At 44.8% G+C, this 15,459-nt stretch overlaps 1 protein-coding gene across 1 annotated transcript in view; it reads left to right on the top strand.

The window, feature by feature from the left end:
* Positions 1-13,647: 13,647 nt before the first annotated feature.
* ARHGEF11 (Rho guanine nucleotide exchange factor 11) overlaps positions 13,648-15,459 on the top strand; it is a 107,542-nt gene continuing 105,730 nt past the window's right edge. Inside the window, exon 1 of the mRNA XM_033923603.1 lies at positions 13,648-13,715. The gene's annotated coding sequence lies outside the window, so the exon portion shown is untranslated. The remainder of the gene's footprint in view (positions 13,716-15,459) is intronic.

Below are 15,459 nucleotides of genomic sequence, written 5' to 3'. Positions count from 1 at the left end.
ATTTGTGTGCTTTCTAGAGTTTTATGGTATTTCTTGAGAGACTTACTTTGATTTTAGTTATGAAGTTTAGGCCATCTTTTGGAGCAAGTCCATTCAAAATGGTTCACGACACACAAAACCCCCCCCCAAACAAATAGTAGGATGTACAATTAAATTACGCAGAATAGATTAAGGAGCCCTTTAATTAAGCTGCATAAGTAGCAAACGCATGCCTGATGCAACTTGAAATGGGGGGACAGAGAGAGAGAGGATTCCTAGGCTAAACAGTGCATCTATTTTAATGCAGTATGGAAATACAATGTGAGCCTGCAAGAATGGGTGGGGTAAGTGCTCACGTGGTAATTGTTTTTAAGTGACCACAACATTAACTCATGGCTATTAAAACCGGCCACTTTACAATTGCAGCAAAAATGGCCTTAATGCATGGGGAAAAACCCAAGCAAAGATGCGCTTAGTAAAAGGATCCTTAAATTATGAACAAGACCAATAAATGCATTCAATATTAGGTTTTCAAACTTTTTTTCTAAAAGATAATACAGTTGGGGGGGGGGAGGGCTTATTCTATGAGGGTTCTTCAAAAAGTTTCCGCACTTTAATATTTTTGCGGGGAAATAAGAGCTTAAGAATAGCCTTACTGGGTCAGACCGAGGGTCAATCAAGCCCAGTAGCCAATCCAGGTCACTAGTACCTGGCCAAAACCCAAAGAATAGCAACATTCCTTGCTACTGATCCAGGCCAAGCAGTGTCTTTCTCAATAACAGACTATGGACTTTTCCTCCAGGAACTTGTCCAAACCTTTCTTAAAACCAGTTATGCTATCCGCTCTTACCACAAGAAGTAAGAGGGCGTGTCATAAAATATCATGTGACTTCACCTTGCAGGTAGTGATGTAATTTGCTATTGAGATAGTTAATAAATAGTGTCCAAAAAAAAAAAAGGCGGAAACCTTTTGGAGATCCTTCGTATGTTTCAGGGTCAGTGACCCCGAATGCTGCTGTTCCCTAAAAATTGCAGTCATAGGGATTTCTGCCAAATATGTATGTGGTGATCCTGGAACATAGGTTTCCTCAAATGTTCGGCCTTGAATGTTAAAACCAGCAATTTAAACCTGGAGTTCTTGGCAGGGCTACAGAATTTCTTCTGAAACTGAGCCCTCTTGCTGGGTCCCCACATTGCGTATTTGGATTTATAGATCTGGTCTTTGAGAAAATAGGACCTGATAGGCCAAAGGAGGGCTCAGATGGAGTTTGCTATTGGAGAGGTTTATTTTTTGGTCACTGGCTTTCAAATCTTGCCGAGTGAATAGGGCTGTGGGTCTCGTTTTAGAAGGAAAGAACAAAATAAAATCTCCCTCAAGTGATGAAAGGCCCCCCTTGATTTAACCACAGCTATTGCATAGAGAGAATGGACGTCTGTTCTTTTGGGGTGGATGTCATTGGACTGTTGAACAAACACCGACCACCTAGACACGTGTGACATCCGTCCCAGAAGAAATGTAGCATCTCTGGATGGTTATCGAACCTGCTAGCAGAGGCCAGTGGCGCAAAGGTCTCCGTAAAGAGGTGCTACATTCTCTCCATTCTGTTGCTTGTGGGTTATGTCAGTGGAGGGAAACATAGGAACCTGATGGTATTGTGGAATTTCTGTTTTGTTTTGTTGATTTTTTTTTCCCCCCCTCCTCATCTTAACTATGGTGTTTGCTTTGGCTGTTGTGAATCCTAATGATTTTTAAAAGAAATTTGAATTTTGCATATCTATAACATACAATTTTTGCTTTCTGCTGTTCAGTTTCTTTGCTTTTTCCACTTTCTTTTTGCTGCATGTTTTTGGTGGAAGATTGTTATCCTTAAGACTGCAGGACTTTCCTTATACAGTTGATTTTAGCATTAAAACCAGTGTGTATATGTACATAACGGAGCAGTTCTTAACTACCTTCTTGTGCAGTGCCTTTAGCCGTTTAACTTTCGATAAAGTTGTCAAAGGCTATTTGCATATATGATGTATATATGATGTAACATTATAGAAATATATGTATAATATGCATATTTTTCCCCCAGGGTATTGGATAGCACTGTATTTTGTATGAGATTTGAAAGTAAAGTATTTTACCTCAAAATTTAAAAATTTTAAAAAATACCCTTTTGAATAAAAAAAAATTGAATTTGTTTTTGTGGTCCCTTTTTTTCCCTTGTGTGAGCAAATTACTTTTTTGTTAATGGCATGAGATGAACTTTGATTGCTAAGTGGGAATGGTCTGGCCCGGGGGGGGGGGGGGAGTTCGTCAGTTCGAACCCTGTGGTAGGCTTGTCAGTGCCTGGAGTGCCAAAGAGTTCTGGCCATCCCAGCAAGGGCAACACCTAGGAAGGAAGTATTCTCAATCCCATTTTATTTGGGGAGAGGGCAGTCAGCAGACATACTTCCGACAACAGCATATGCACACAAACCATGGAAAAAGTTTTGGCTGGTTACTCATATGGCTCCAAGAATATCAGGGGGGGAACCCCAATTTCATCACAACAGGGTGAGGACTGGAAAAGATGATTTCAAGGATTCATTCAAGTTTATTTTTGGCCCTTGTCTCGCAGATTAAAACAGGGCTTGGTCAACTGTTCAAATTAAAACTTCAAAGTTTAAGAGAATGCGCTTGCCTCTGAGAGACTGTCCACAGTCCGTATACCACTTCCAAAATGGAAAGGTTTTCTTTTAATATCTGTTTTAAGGTCATCTCAGTGCCAGGGCTGGACTCTGAGAAAGGTGTCCACTGGCCAGATGTTTTGCCCAAGAGCATCTGATTTTGTAGATATCTTTTGGGACATATTGTAATTTAGTTTCTTTGACTATATAAACATAATTTTACAGAGTAGACACTGAGGAGGGAGTGGAAAACATGAAAAAGTATCTGCAAAAGTTAGAGGAATGGTCTAATATCTGGCAACTAAAATTCAATGCAAAGAAGTGCAGAGTAATGCATTTGGGGATTAGTAATCAGAAGGAGTCGTATGTGCTGGGAGGTGAGAGGCTGATATGCACGGATGAGGAGAGGGACCTTGGGGCGATAGTGTCTGAAGATCTAAAGGTGAAGAAACAGTGTGACAAGGCGGTGGCTGTTGCCAGAAGGATGCTGGGCTGTATAAAGAGAGACGCAACCAGTAGAAGAAAGAAAGTGTTGATGCCCCTGTACAGGTCGTTGGTGAGGCCCCACTTGGAATATTGTGTTCAGTTTTGGAGACCCTATCTGGCCAAGAACATAAGAAGACTTGAGGAGGGCAATGAAAATAGTAGGAGGTTTGCGCCAAAAGACATACGAGGAGAGACTGGAAGCCCTGAAAGAGAAGGTGGTGGATGCCTGGAATGCGCTCCCAAGGGAAGTGGTGGAGAGGAAAATGGTGACAGAGTTCAAAAAAGTGTGGGATGAACACAAAGGATCTCAAATCAGAAAATAATAGTAAATATTGAAGAACTAAGGCCAGTACTGGGCAAAATTGCACGATCTATGTCTGTATATGGCTGGTTGAAGATGGGCTGGGGAGGGCTTCAATGGCTGGGATGGTTTAGAAGGGCTGGTGTGAGCTTTGATGGAGACTTCAGTAGTTAGAACCTAAGCACAGTACCGGGCAGAGCTTTGGATTCTGGCCCAGAAATAGCTAAGAAGTCAAGTTTAAATTAAATGAGTAATTTAAAGAGTGGGTAAGGTTGGGCAGACTGGATGGACCATTCGGGTCTTTATCTGCTGTCATCTACTATGTTACTAGAAGACATAAAATGAGCTTGCAGGGTGATAGACTCAGAAGGAAGTCAGGAAATACTATGTCACAGAGAGTATGGTGGATGTCTGGAATGTTCAAAAATGCATGGGATAGACGCAAAGGATCCCTGAATAAAAAGAAGATAATAATGACCCAAAACTCTACAGAACTGGAGCTATAAAGTCATGGTGCTTCAATGGTAGCCCCAGCAGTGAAACCGATGCTGGCTGGACTTCTAAGGTCTGGGTCCAGTGTGTGGCAAGACAGATCGGGATAGGTTGGTGTTATCTGGGACTCCAGCGGTGAGGCACTGTAGCCAGTGTCGGGACACGGACTGTGCAAGTCTGTCCAGTTTCTAATTGAAGATCCTTTATGTTTATCCCACGCTTTTCTGAATTCCTTCAGTTTTCCTCTCCACCACTTCCCTCAGGAGGGCATTCCAGGCATCTACCACCCTCTCCATGAAAAAGAACTTCCTAACTTTGCTCCTGAGTCTTCCTCCCTGCAACCTCAAATTATGCCCTCCGGAGGCTGTTATAGGGGAAAACACCCTCCAGGGATTCAAGACAAAGTTAGACAAGTTCCTGCTGAACAAGAACGTGCGCTGGTAGGGCTAGTTTCGGCTAGGGTGCTGGTCTTTGAACTTGGGGGCCGCCGCGTGAGTGGACTGCTGGTCGTGATGGACCACTGGTCTGGCCCAGTAGCGGCAATTCTTACGTTCTTATATACTATTTTCTCTTCTCTGGAATAGATTTGTTTCGACATTAATACCTTTCAAGTATTTAAATGTCTGTATCATATCTCGCCTGTCCCTCCTCTCCTCCAGATTTAGGTCTTCCAGTCTATTCTCATACTTCTTTTGGTTTCAAACCTTTTACCGTTTTCGTCGCCTTCCTCTGGACCACTTCAAGTCTCTTTCTATCCTTCACCAGATATGGCCTCCAAAACTGAACACAATAATCAGAAAGGTGTGGAATAAAGGTAGTGAGGCAAAAGCAAGAACAAAGCCTGTGGCCTGAATTACGAATATTATGGTTAAACAATTTTTTATTGACTACAAGACGGAACAATAACAAAGCTTCAAAGTACACAATACAACAGAAAGGAGCAGGAAATCCACCAGAACAAAAGATGAAACCATATAAAATCGTACATCTTTATGATCAACCACTCGGCTCCCCAACCCCCCCCCCCTTCCCGAGCAGAGAGAGACGAAGAACCGGAGCAACCGAGGCAGACAGGCAACACACAGCAATTAAACAAGGGTATTATATAGGATCTCCCATAACTATGAAACACAGAGCAGGACTTGAGTGATACAGGCTTAATTATCAGAAGGTTAAATCATTATCAAGGCAAGGTTAAGATATTGCTCCTCTTCACACATGGTGCATATGTGTCTGTTGAGAAAGGATGCTCTTAATCTGTTATGTTTTCGAGGTCAAGAGTGTCCACCTTCACCAAGCCCCCTTCCCTACGTTTCCTCCAAAACAAATGAAGAATGCACTAGCAAGCTCTTCTTCCTCCTCTTGGAACTTCAGCCTGTTCCGATGACCCACAATCCACTTTCCTTTAATAGTCTTAAACAGCTTTAAACAAACAGTCCCTTGACTCAGGGCTCATGTTTATTGTAAGGCTGGAAGGCAAAGCCGCCTAGGCTGCCTCTGAAACCCCAGGAGAGAATTAATCAGATTAGAAGGGATTAAGGAAGGATAAAGGAAAGGGATGCTGGGATTTTTGATGGAAGAGACAGCACTGTCTGTGTTCTTGCTAACAAGCACAAAATCCATGGGTGGGCTTCTTTTAACTCTTGATAAAACTCTTCCTCCCCTGTCTGGGTCTCCCCACCGTGTGATTAGCTTGCCTGGGGACACGCCACATGTATGAAGGGGTGGCTGGATGCTGTCTCCGTTATACCCAAATGATATTAAAGCCAACACATGTCAGTGGCGTAGCTAGGCTGTAAATTTTGGGTGGGCCTATGGGCAGAAAATGTCCTCTCTGTCAGCTGAAAACCTCCTCTAAAGGTGGCCAGAATTCCCTTTCGCAAGCTCTGAGCTGGCACCTTACTCGTGTTCGGGGGTCACTTTTTCTGTGGTACAGTTAAGTGGTTTACATTTCTTATATGCAGGTATTTTGTCTCTAAGTAGTGTTCTTGAGGTTCTCAGTCCACGCTACTCCTCTATTCACATATGAGCTGAGCAGGTGCCTTCAGCTGGCAGAGCTTGGCGCTCCTCACCTTCTACAGTATGAATGTTCTGCTGGATGGGCCTGACCCACGGTGGGTGGAGCTACATCTCTGATGCCTGTAGATACCAATGCTCATGGGGGAAAGAGGTATGTGACTGGTAGCCATCTCCATCTTTATATTGCTTCTCTAATGTCAATTGAGCCTAAAGAAGACACCACTCGGGTCTTTCCCGTTATCTGCCGTAACTCCATCTCCCGGGAAAACACCTTCTCTCTTCCCCAAATGTTTCTACCATCACTAACAGTTGCTATGACTAATTAACCACAGAAAATCTGCATTTGACAAGGATACAGAGGGAATGATGATATATATGTATATATATATATTTTTTAATTTAATAATTTATATTCCGCATATCCTACAATTCTGTGCGGATTATAAATTATTCAGGTACTCCAGTATTTTTCCCGAACTGTCCCGGTGGGCTCCCATTTCCCACTCTAACTAATGTACTATTTGGTGCCAAAAGGTAGGTTGCGCCTGCCTTATGGTGTCATCACCTGCTGTGAAAGTGACATCACCTGCATCTGACGATCAGAAAGAGGGTGTGGCCTCATTGTAGCCAAGACTTAAAGTCACAGTAACCTGGAAGTTTGCTGAAAGTGAAACTTGTGAGCGAGTTAACGGATTTAAAGGCATCATATCTGCATTGGCTTCCGAGTGTCCAGTATAAACCCATAGCGCACAGGTGTCAAAGTCGGTCCTCGAGGGCCGGAATCCAGTCGGGTTTTCAGGATTTCCCCCAGTGAATATGCATGAGATCTATGTGCATGCACTGCTTTCAATGCATATTCATTGGGGAAATCCTGAAAACCCGACTGGATTACGGCCCTCGAGGAGGGACTTTGACACCCCTGCCATAGCGTCACAGGTGCAGATGTTTCTGAGAAACTGCTGTTTCCACGCTGTGCCCATGACCTGTGGGGGAAGTGTGAGGGCACAAGGTGAATGTAACCAGCTGAGATGCGTTCTGCAGCTCACTTGCCATCTTCAAGTTCTTCTTTTGCTTTTCAAGGCATCCTGTCTCTCTTGGGGGCGGGGAGGGCTTTCCTTATAGTTCCGTTCAATTCCATCTGCTCACGTCAGTGGAGACTACAAAACTGTTATTTTTTGCTTCCCTTTTTTTTTTTTGCTTAAACAAAGTTAGAATCGTTGTTGAAGAGGTGGAAACTCCCTAACTTTTTGGCATTCTGCTCTTGAGCATGTAGGAGTGCTACCCGACAATAACACACTGTGAAGGACTTAACAGGAATTACAGTGGGGTATTGCACACCGAGGTTTCCAAATTGTGCTTAAAAGTTACTGTGCCTAGGGACTTTTGAGTGGTGGTCACCTTGAGATGAATGTTGATGAGTTGAGATTGGAAGTGGGGAAAAGAAAATGCTCCATTCCTGCTAGTCTCTATTCACTCTCTTTTCTTCTCTAATGATGGCTCCATTAGTCTTCCCCCTTCCCAGCATCCTCCTAAATCCAGTACTATCCCCTTCCTCTTTCCCTGACCCTAGGCTCTGTCAAAATACATTATTTTCCTCTTAAGAAAATAAGAATATCCTTACTGGGTCAGACCAATGGTCCTTCAAGCCCAGTAGCCCGTTCTCACGGTGGCCAATTCAGGTCACTAGTACCTGGCCAAAACCCAATGAGTAGAAACATTCCATGCTACCGGTACAGGGCAAGCAATGGCTTCTCCCATGTCTTTCTCAATAACAGACTATGGACTTTTCCTCCAGGAACTTGGCCAAACCTTTCTTAAAACCAGCGATGCTAACCGCTCTTACCACAACCTCTGAAAAAACCCCATACAAAACCATTTTGCTAACCTAATGAGAGAGGCCTTAAAACATGTAGAAGAGCACAGAGGGTATATTTGTTTTAGTTGTAGCATTTCTTACTTTCTAAGATATGATCAATTTAACCGGACATCCAAATCTACTTCTATTTGCTGGAACAATGCAGAGGAATTTGTCTCATACAACTTAGCAGGCAAACTAGCCAGTGGAACAGTAGCCTAGACTGGCAGGAAAGTCAGTGTTCAAATCCCACTGCTGCTCCTTTTGACCTTGGGCACTTAACCATCCACTGTCTCGGGTATAAATGTAGACAGTAAGCTCTCTGAGGACAGGGAAAGACCTAGTATGCCTTGTCACTCACCTTGAGTTACTTCTAAAAAAAAAAAGGTGTGAGCTAAATCCAAATAAATAAACTCCCACATATTTAACATGTTTGTAGCCCATGTATACTCTAAATTCTCCCTCAGGCTTTCAGAAAGCATCTCTGGTAGAGTAATATCAAGTCTCAGTTAGGTTTTAGATATGTCTTGCTTCGTCAGCTGAAGTAAATGAGAGTCACAAAGAGAGGAGGCAGCCAAAGAAGGCCAGTTCTATGATTAGGCAAACTAGGTATCTCTCTAGGGGGGGGGGACCAGTGTGATATTGGCAAGGTCAACAAGACAAGCCACAGAGTAGCTGCAGTGCAGTGGTGGGCTTTTGACCATCCATATATGCTCAAGGTTGCTCTGACTGGAAGTTTGCCTCAGAGAGAGCAGAATCCTGCAGTCCTGGAATACAATAGGTGGGTCCTCAAAGCCCCATGCTGAGTACAATGGTTATGACAGCAGAGGAAGGGAAGGAGAGATTCTGGACATGGCAGGGAGTGGGGGGGGGGAGGCAAAGAAGAAGTGCTGGACTTAGGGGAAAAAGAGATGCTGGATAGGGTGGGAAGGATAAGAAGATGGACATGGCATAGGAGGGAAGGGCAGTGGCAAAGGGTAATGAGAGGGAAAACTGCAAGAGGGAGAGGGACAGAGAGTAAGTGCAGAGGAAAGGAAATCTTCCATGTCCAGAGCCGCACACTACTACACCCTATGATAGGAGAGCGTACAAGAAGGGAGGGGAAGAATACAAGGTTGGGTGACAGGGGCATGAGGGGAGAGTACGGAAGCGGGAGGGAGACTAGTTCAAGAGGGTGGGAGGAGAAACAGTGAATGCAAGAGGGCTGGGAAAGAAGCCTACACCGCCCCCCCCCTCCACACACAACCCCTTCACCCCACACACTTCCCCAGCACACTCTCACACCCCACCATAACCAGGCTCCCATACACGCACACCTAAAAAACATATCCCAACATACCCATACTTCCATCTGAGAAGCTGAAAGCTAGGCTGGCGGCAGTCTCCCAAGGTGCACAGGTTTCATTGGAGATGCCAGACTAACAATGTACCACCCATCTGGGCAGTGTTGGAGGCAGAGGGTTGTGTTTGATGCTACAACGGTGACAACATCAAATTTATACTGCACATGGATCAGGAAGTGATGTCAGAGGGAGAGCTGAGAGCAGCAGCAGCAGCAGGTTAGAGATGATAGAAACATTCAAGATTCTGAAGGGAATAGACTTAGTAGATAAAGACAAGTTGTTTTCCCTCTCCAAGTAAGGAGAACGAGAGGGCACTCTCTAAAGTTGAAAGGGGATAGATTCCGTACGAAAATAAGGAAGTTCTTCTTCACCCAGAGAGTGGTAGAAAACTGGAACGCTCTTCCGGAGGCTGTTATAGGGGAAAACACTCTCCAGGGATTCAAGACAAAGTTAGACAAGTTCCTGCTGAACCCAGAATGTACGCAGGTAAGGCTAGTCTCAAGGCGCTGGTCTTTGACCTAAGGGCTGCCACGGGAGCGGACTGCTGGTCTGACTCAGCAGCGGCAATTCTTACGCTGCTCGCGAACATTTGAAGACATAAGCTAGGGGGGAGGGGGGATGTGGCGGGGAAGGAATGAGGGGGAGGAGAGGTTGCATCAGGGAAGAGTACAGGAGATGCATGGCCTGGTGATGCTGGGCACCACTGCCCTTGACACTTCTTTCCCTTGCTACGCTGCTGTGGCAAACGGTAAATATCGGTGCCATGGAATGCTGTTACGATTTGGGTTTTTGCCAGGCACTTGTGACATGGACTGACCTCTGTGAAGACAGGATACTGGATTAGATGGATGGACCATTGCTGTGACCCAGTAAGGCTGTTCTGATGCTCTTTGCTGTCCCCCCACCCCCAGAAGCTTTTGCTCTAGGCAATCACCTAGTCTGCCTGCTTGTTCAGCTGACCCTGTTTTTCAGACATTCTGTCCCCAAGCTGAGGGGTCAGTATTAGGATGCAGTGTCATTAGAAAATGTTAACATCAACGCAGTACATCTGTACGGCAACAGCACCATCTGGTGGTGATCTTGTATGGAGCAAGTTGACAGCGGTATATTTTAGTAAACAGCCAGCTAAGGCAGTGTCTCTCAAACTCTTTTTAGCTCCAGCACACTAAACGGAGCAAATTGAAATGATAAAATGGCAAAACCAATAAAAAATTAACCCCCTCTCTGATAAAGCTGCGCGGCAAAAGTCCTGAAGCCCTTTAAATCCCTATGGACTTTGTAAAAGAGGAGGTCAATTTGAGAGTTATGGGTCTGGGTAATTTGTAACAATGGTGAAACTAAAGTAAATAGAATTGAATTGATAATCAGTGCAACGGATGTGCTTGTTTTTGAGTACAAATTACAGTAACTAGATAGTCGACAAGCAAACACGCATTTCATCATCCACCATCTGCATTCGTTCTCTTTTTTAAAAAATTTAATTTCTCGTCAAAGCTGAAAATCCAAGTTTGCAAAGATAAAACCCAAACAGTAACAAAGCCTTGATTGCTTTGTTGCTCAAGTTAACTACTGCATAAAAAAACAACAAAACTAAAATGACTTGCCGTTAGTTTTCGAGGACCAATCATGTCACAGAATGATGCTTGTCTGGGCGGTTGTATTAGAGGTCTGCATGGGAATGGGGATCGCGGGAATCCTGCCGGTCCCGCGGGGTTCCTGCAGGAATCCCACGGGGACCCCCCTCTAGCCCATGGGACTCCCACAGGGATGGAAGGCTTTGGAAGCAGGGTTAGTCCATATAATATAACGGACACGTCAGCCTTAGGAAAAGATGGGGTTTATAAGTGAATTACCTGAACAGAAAAAAAAAAAAGGGTTCCACCAAAGAGATTCCACAAGGAAAACAGCAAAAGAAACTGTGGAATTGATGATCCTGTCAGAAGTAATTGCTGCTTTTTATGGGGACGGGCGGGGATGGAGGTAATTTCTTGTGGGGATGGGTGGGGACAGAGAGGATCCTGACAGGGACAGGTGGGGACGGAGAGGATCCTGGCGGAGACGGGTGGGGATGGGTGGGATTTCTGCCCCCCCCCCCCCGTACAACTCTCTAGGTTGTATCCTTATGCACATAGATGCTCATAACATTGCGTATGCCGTGAAAACCTTCCTCTTCACAAACCCAGCGCCTTAAGGACATGCACTCAGAAATGCCAGCAGAGCCAACACGCCTATGCCACCTACCCTCACCAGATGCTGCTTAATGCATATGTTTTATTGCCATGTCTATATTGTTAATGATGTCATCTCTGTCCTGTCTTGATTATATTGTGGATGTATTTTGTAACCCGTTCTGGACTCCTTTGGGAGGAGGAGCCAAATAATTGAATAAATAAATAAAAAAAATGTAATCTATTCTCGTGTATACTTATGCAGGGAATTTTTAAAATAAAGCATAGTAGTTTCATTTCATGTCCGCTATTCCTAGTACTTTTGGAAAGAGTAAACAAGTGATTCACATCTATCCATACCACTCCATTCAACATTTTATAGACCTCTATTAAATCTCTCCTGAACTGTCCCATCTCCAAGCTGAAGAGCCCAAGCTGCTTTTAGCACTTCCTCATAGAGTACTCTCATCTCCTTTATCATTTTCATGGCCCTTTTCTGTACCTTTTCTAATTCCGCTATGGGGCTCATTTTTTAAAAAGAGAAATGCCCAAAAAGTGGCATTTGGACGTTTTTCTCACCAAACCCTTCCGAGTCGCTATTTTCAAAATTCATTTTCTAAATAGAGTTCTATGGTGGTTGTCTGCAGTGTGTCTAAATCTGAAGGGGGCATATTAGGGATGTGGTTTGGGCGGGATTTTTCCCCGCCACCTCCTGACCTATTTCCTCAATCTCTGGCTAACTCTTGTTTTGGCGCCCAAGAAAAGGATCTGTGTGTCACCGTAGACAATAGAATGAAACCTTATGCCCAATGTGCAGTGGCAGCCAAAAAACAAACAGCATGCTAGGAATTATTTAAAAAGGAAGATTAACACAACTTAGAATATTATAATGCCTCTGTATTGCTCCATGGTGCGACCTCATCTGGAATACTGCATTCAATTCTGGTCTCCTTATCTCAAGAAAGGTATAGCAGCGCTAGAAAAGGTTCAAAGGAGAGCGACCAAGATGATAAAGGGGATGGAACTTCTCTCATATGAGAAAAGACTAAAACGGTTAGGGCTCTTCAGCTTGGAAAAGAGACGGCTGAGCGGAGATATGATTGAAGTTGAGTCGAGTTGAACAGATACAAGTGGATCAATTTTTCACTCCGTCAAAAATTACAGAGACTAGGGGACACTTGATAAAGTTATTAGGGAAATACTTTGAAAACCAATAGGAGGAATTTTTTTTCCACTCGGAGAATAGTTAATCTCTGGAACGCATTGCCGGAAGTTGTGGTAAGGGCAGATAGCGTAGCTGGTTTTAAGAAAGGTTTGGACAATTTCCTGGAGGAAAAGTCTGTTATTGAGAAAGACATGGGGGAAGCCACTGCTTGCCCTGGATCGATAGCATGGAATATTGCTACTCCTTGGGTTTTGGTCAGGTACTAGGGACCTGGATTGGCCACCGTGAGAACGGGCTACTGGGCTTGATGGACCATTGGTCTGACCCAGTAAGGCTATTCTTATGTTCTTATAATTGAATATCAGGTGGTTTACAGTCCGGAAACTTGTGTAAGAAAATTGTTAGCCTCACTTAAAACTGCCATGGTGAAATTTTTCATAAAGGTGGTTAATAAATAGCCAAGAAATGAATTTATTAAATAAATAAGAGTGACACCTAAACAAAAGTGAGATTTAGAAGACTACACCCTCTATCAACACAAGCCTGGAACCTCTTTGAAGGCCGTTAGAGTGAAAGGGCAACTTTTGATTCCTGCCTTTTGTATGATAAGCAAATGCAATACAGTTTGGTTTGTAAAGAGTCCAGAGGGTCAGTCTGTGTCCAGAAGATTTGCAAGGTCCCAGGAATGTTCTGCTCTCTTTATTGGGCTAAATGTGTGTACTGAAAGCGCTTAGAGATACTGTAGCAAGGAAGTTTCTACTCTATGGACCTGTAAAAGCACCGGGTATAAGGTGCAGAGAATCCATCCGGGAAGATAGAGCCCATTTCCTAAGACTTAGGGCTCCTTTTACTAAGCTGCGTTAGTGTTTTTAGCGCATTGCGCGTTAATGCCCTTCGTTTTCTTTACTTTGATGCTTCCTTTAATTCGTGAGTCAAAATGAGATCTTGTAGCACTTAGCAGGACACTAGCTGTAGACTTCCTGCGGGAGGTCAGAGGCACGCATGCGTGGTGCTGCCGCGGGGATACCCTCGCTGCTGCGTCATCGCCTTAGCAACCACGCCCTCCGCCGCGCGCGACGTGCGCGCGGGCCCTCCCCCCTCCCCTGCCAGGCGGCTGCCGCAAAGCGCAGCCGTCGCAAGGGGCGCTCGCCTTCGCTCCTGTTGCCTGGCGACGGCGGCGGGCAGGAAAGGGAGGAGCCGGGGGGCGGGGCTGCTCGTCCTGGACCCTCGAGCCGAAAGCAAATCGCAAGAGGTAACGCCCGACGTCAACCTTCGCTTTTAGGACGTTATAAGCCGCCGAGTTTTCTTCTCGTGCCTTTAAAACGCGGCCTTCGAGCGCGGACCGTCTCCTCCCTATTGACTGGGGCGTCGGAGGACTCTTATGACGTCACAAGACGCGACACGACGGCGTTTCGGCCCAAAAGGGGCTTCGTCGCCGGCCCTGAAGTTGCCCCGAAACGCCGTCGTGTCGCGTCTTGTGACGTCATAAAAGGCATGGAACGCCAAGAGTCGATTGGGCGCCCACTGGGACAGGGTTGCCGCGGAGGCTTTTCCAAAACCCGGACAAAGGGCCGGCTTTCCGGACCCCCAGGGAAAAATGCTTGAGTCTCGGAGCGCCCTTGGGAAAACGGCGTAGGAAATCGAATGAATGGGTTTTACTTCCTTTGAAATCCTCCTTTTTCTGGAACCATAGGCTAACCCTAATTCAGGGAGCGGCCCCTTTAAGAACGAGTTCTTAAGTTGAATTTGTATGTAACTCGGATCCTAGCATCCTTCCCACCTTCTCCGCCTCCTTAAGGCCCCCTCTTGCATCCCCTTCCCTCTCCACCACCACATCCCACATTTCTCCCTCTCATCTCTATCTCACTCCTCTCCCACCGCCATGTCCAATAATTCTCTTTCCCTCCCTATGCCCAACAGTTCTCCTCTTTCTTCATCTTCCCACGTACACCATCTCTTTCCCTCTCACTCAGACACCCAATTCTCCTGCAGACAGGTATGTACGTTTTTATTCTGAACTTTGTGGGGGTGCAACAGGGTCAGTGAACACCGGGGGAGTGCGTGGGGGTCTTTACTTTGTCTCTGCAGTGGTTATCTGGTCACTTTCGATCCCTGTCTTAACTCACATCATATAAGTTTTGCCTAGGCAGTCTTGTCAAACCTTTGATTATCCCTGCGGGAGACGAAATCTAGGTCGGCCCACATCCCGCCCTAACCACTACTCCAAAAATGCCCCTTTCAGAGGCCTAAAATGTCCCAGGATATGTCCAAAAAGCCGTTTTGATTATCGGGACTTGGATGTCCTGTCTTTTAGATCATCCAAGTGCCGACTTGGGCGGGTTTTTTAGACGTATTTAAGTTTCGATTATGAGCCCCTTAATATTCATTTAATTCATTTAAATTGCAATTAATTAAAAATAGCAATTCAAATTTAGTCATATTGCACAATGGGCCTTTCCTAACCACAAAATAAACAAGATTATTATACAAATATTACTATCAAAATATTGCTAGTAATGTTTCTAAACAATTAAAGAATGTTTATAAATATCATACATTGCAGGATTAAATAAGTAACTGGAGCAATACTTGAATAAAGCTCTGTGATCTAAAAAAACTCAAAAGTGTTTCCACGATTTTGGCCCCAATAGCCCTTATGCTTGCAGTTGTCACCTATATGTTGGTTGGGTTCTGGAGAGCTCGCACGTTCCACCACAAGTATTCTACTTAGAGTGGGTTATGGGCCTGGGTCCCCTTCTCTGCAGTCCACTGCACCGACCACTAGGCTACTCTTGAGACTTGCTGATCTAATAGGAAGGAAATCAAAGAACAGCTGCAGACAGAGGTACAAGATGCAGGCTAGGTTTATTCAAACAATTATGGTTGCGGTTAATGTTACCACTTTTTTTTTACAAACCAGGAGACCCGACACGGTCCATGTTTCGGTTAACACGCCTTCATCACGGGTCCCTAATTTGAAAGGTATCAAATGAAAC

This window comes from Geotrypetes seraphini, chromosome 16 (genome assembly GCF_902459505.1).
Source record: "Geotrypetes seraphini chromosome 16, aGeoSer1.1, whole genome shotgun sequence".
Classification (NCBI taxonomy): Eukaryota; Metazoa; Chordata; class Amphibia; order Gymnophiona; family Dermophiidae; genus Geotrypetes; species Geotrypetes seraphini.
Note: the sequence above shows the minus strand (reverse complement) of the source record. Positions and strands in the feature narration are given on the sequence as shown.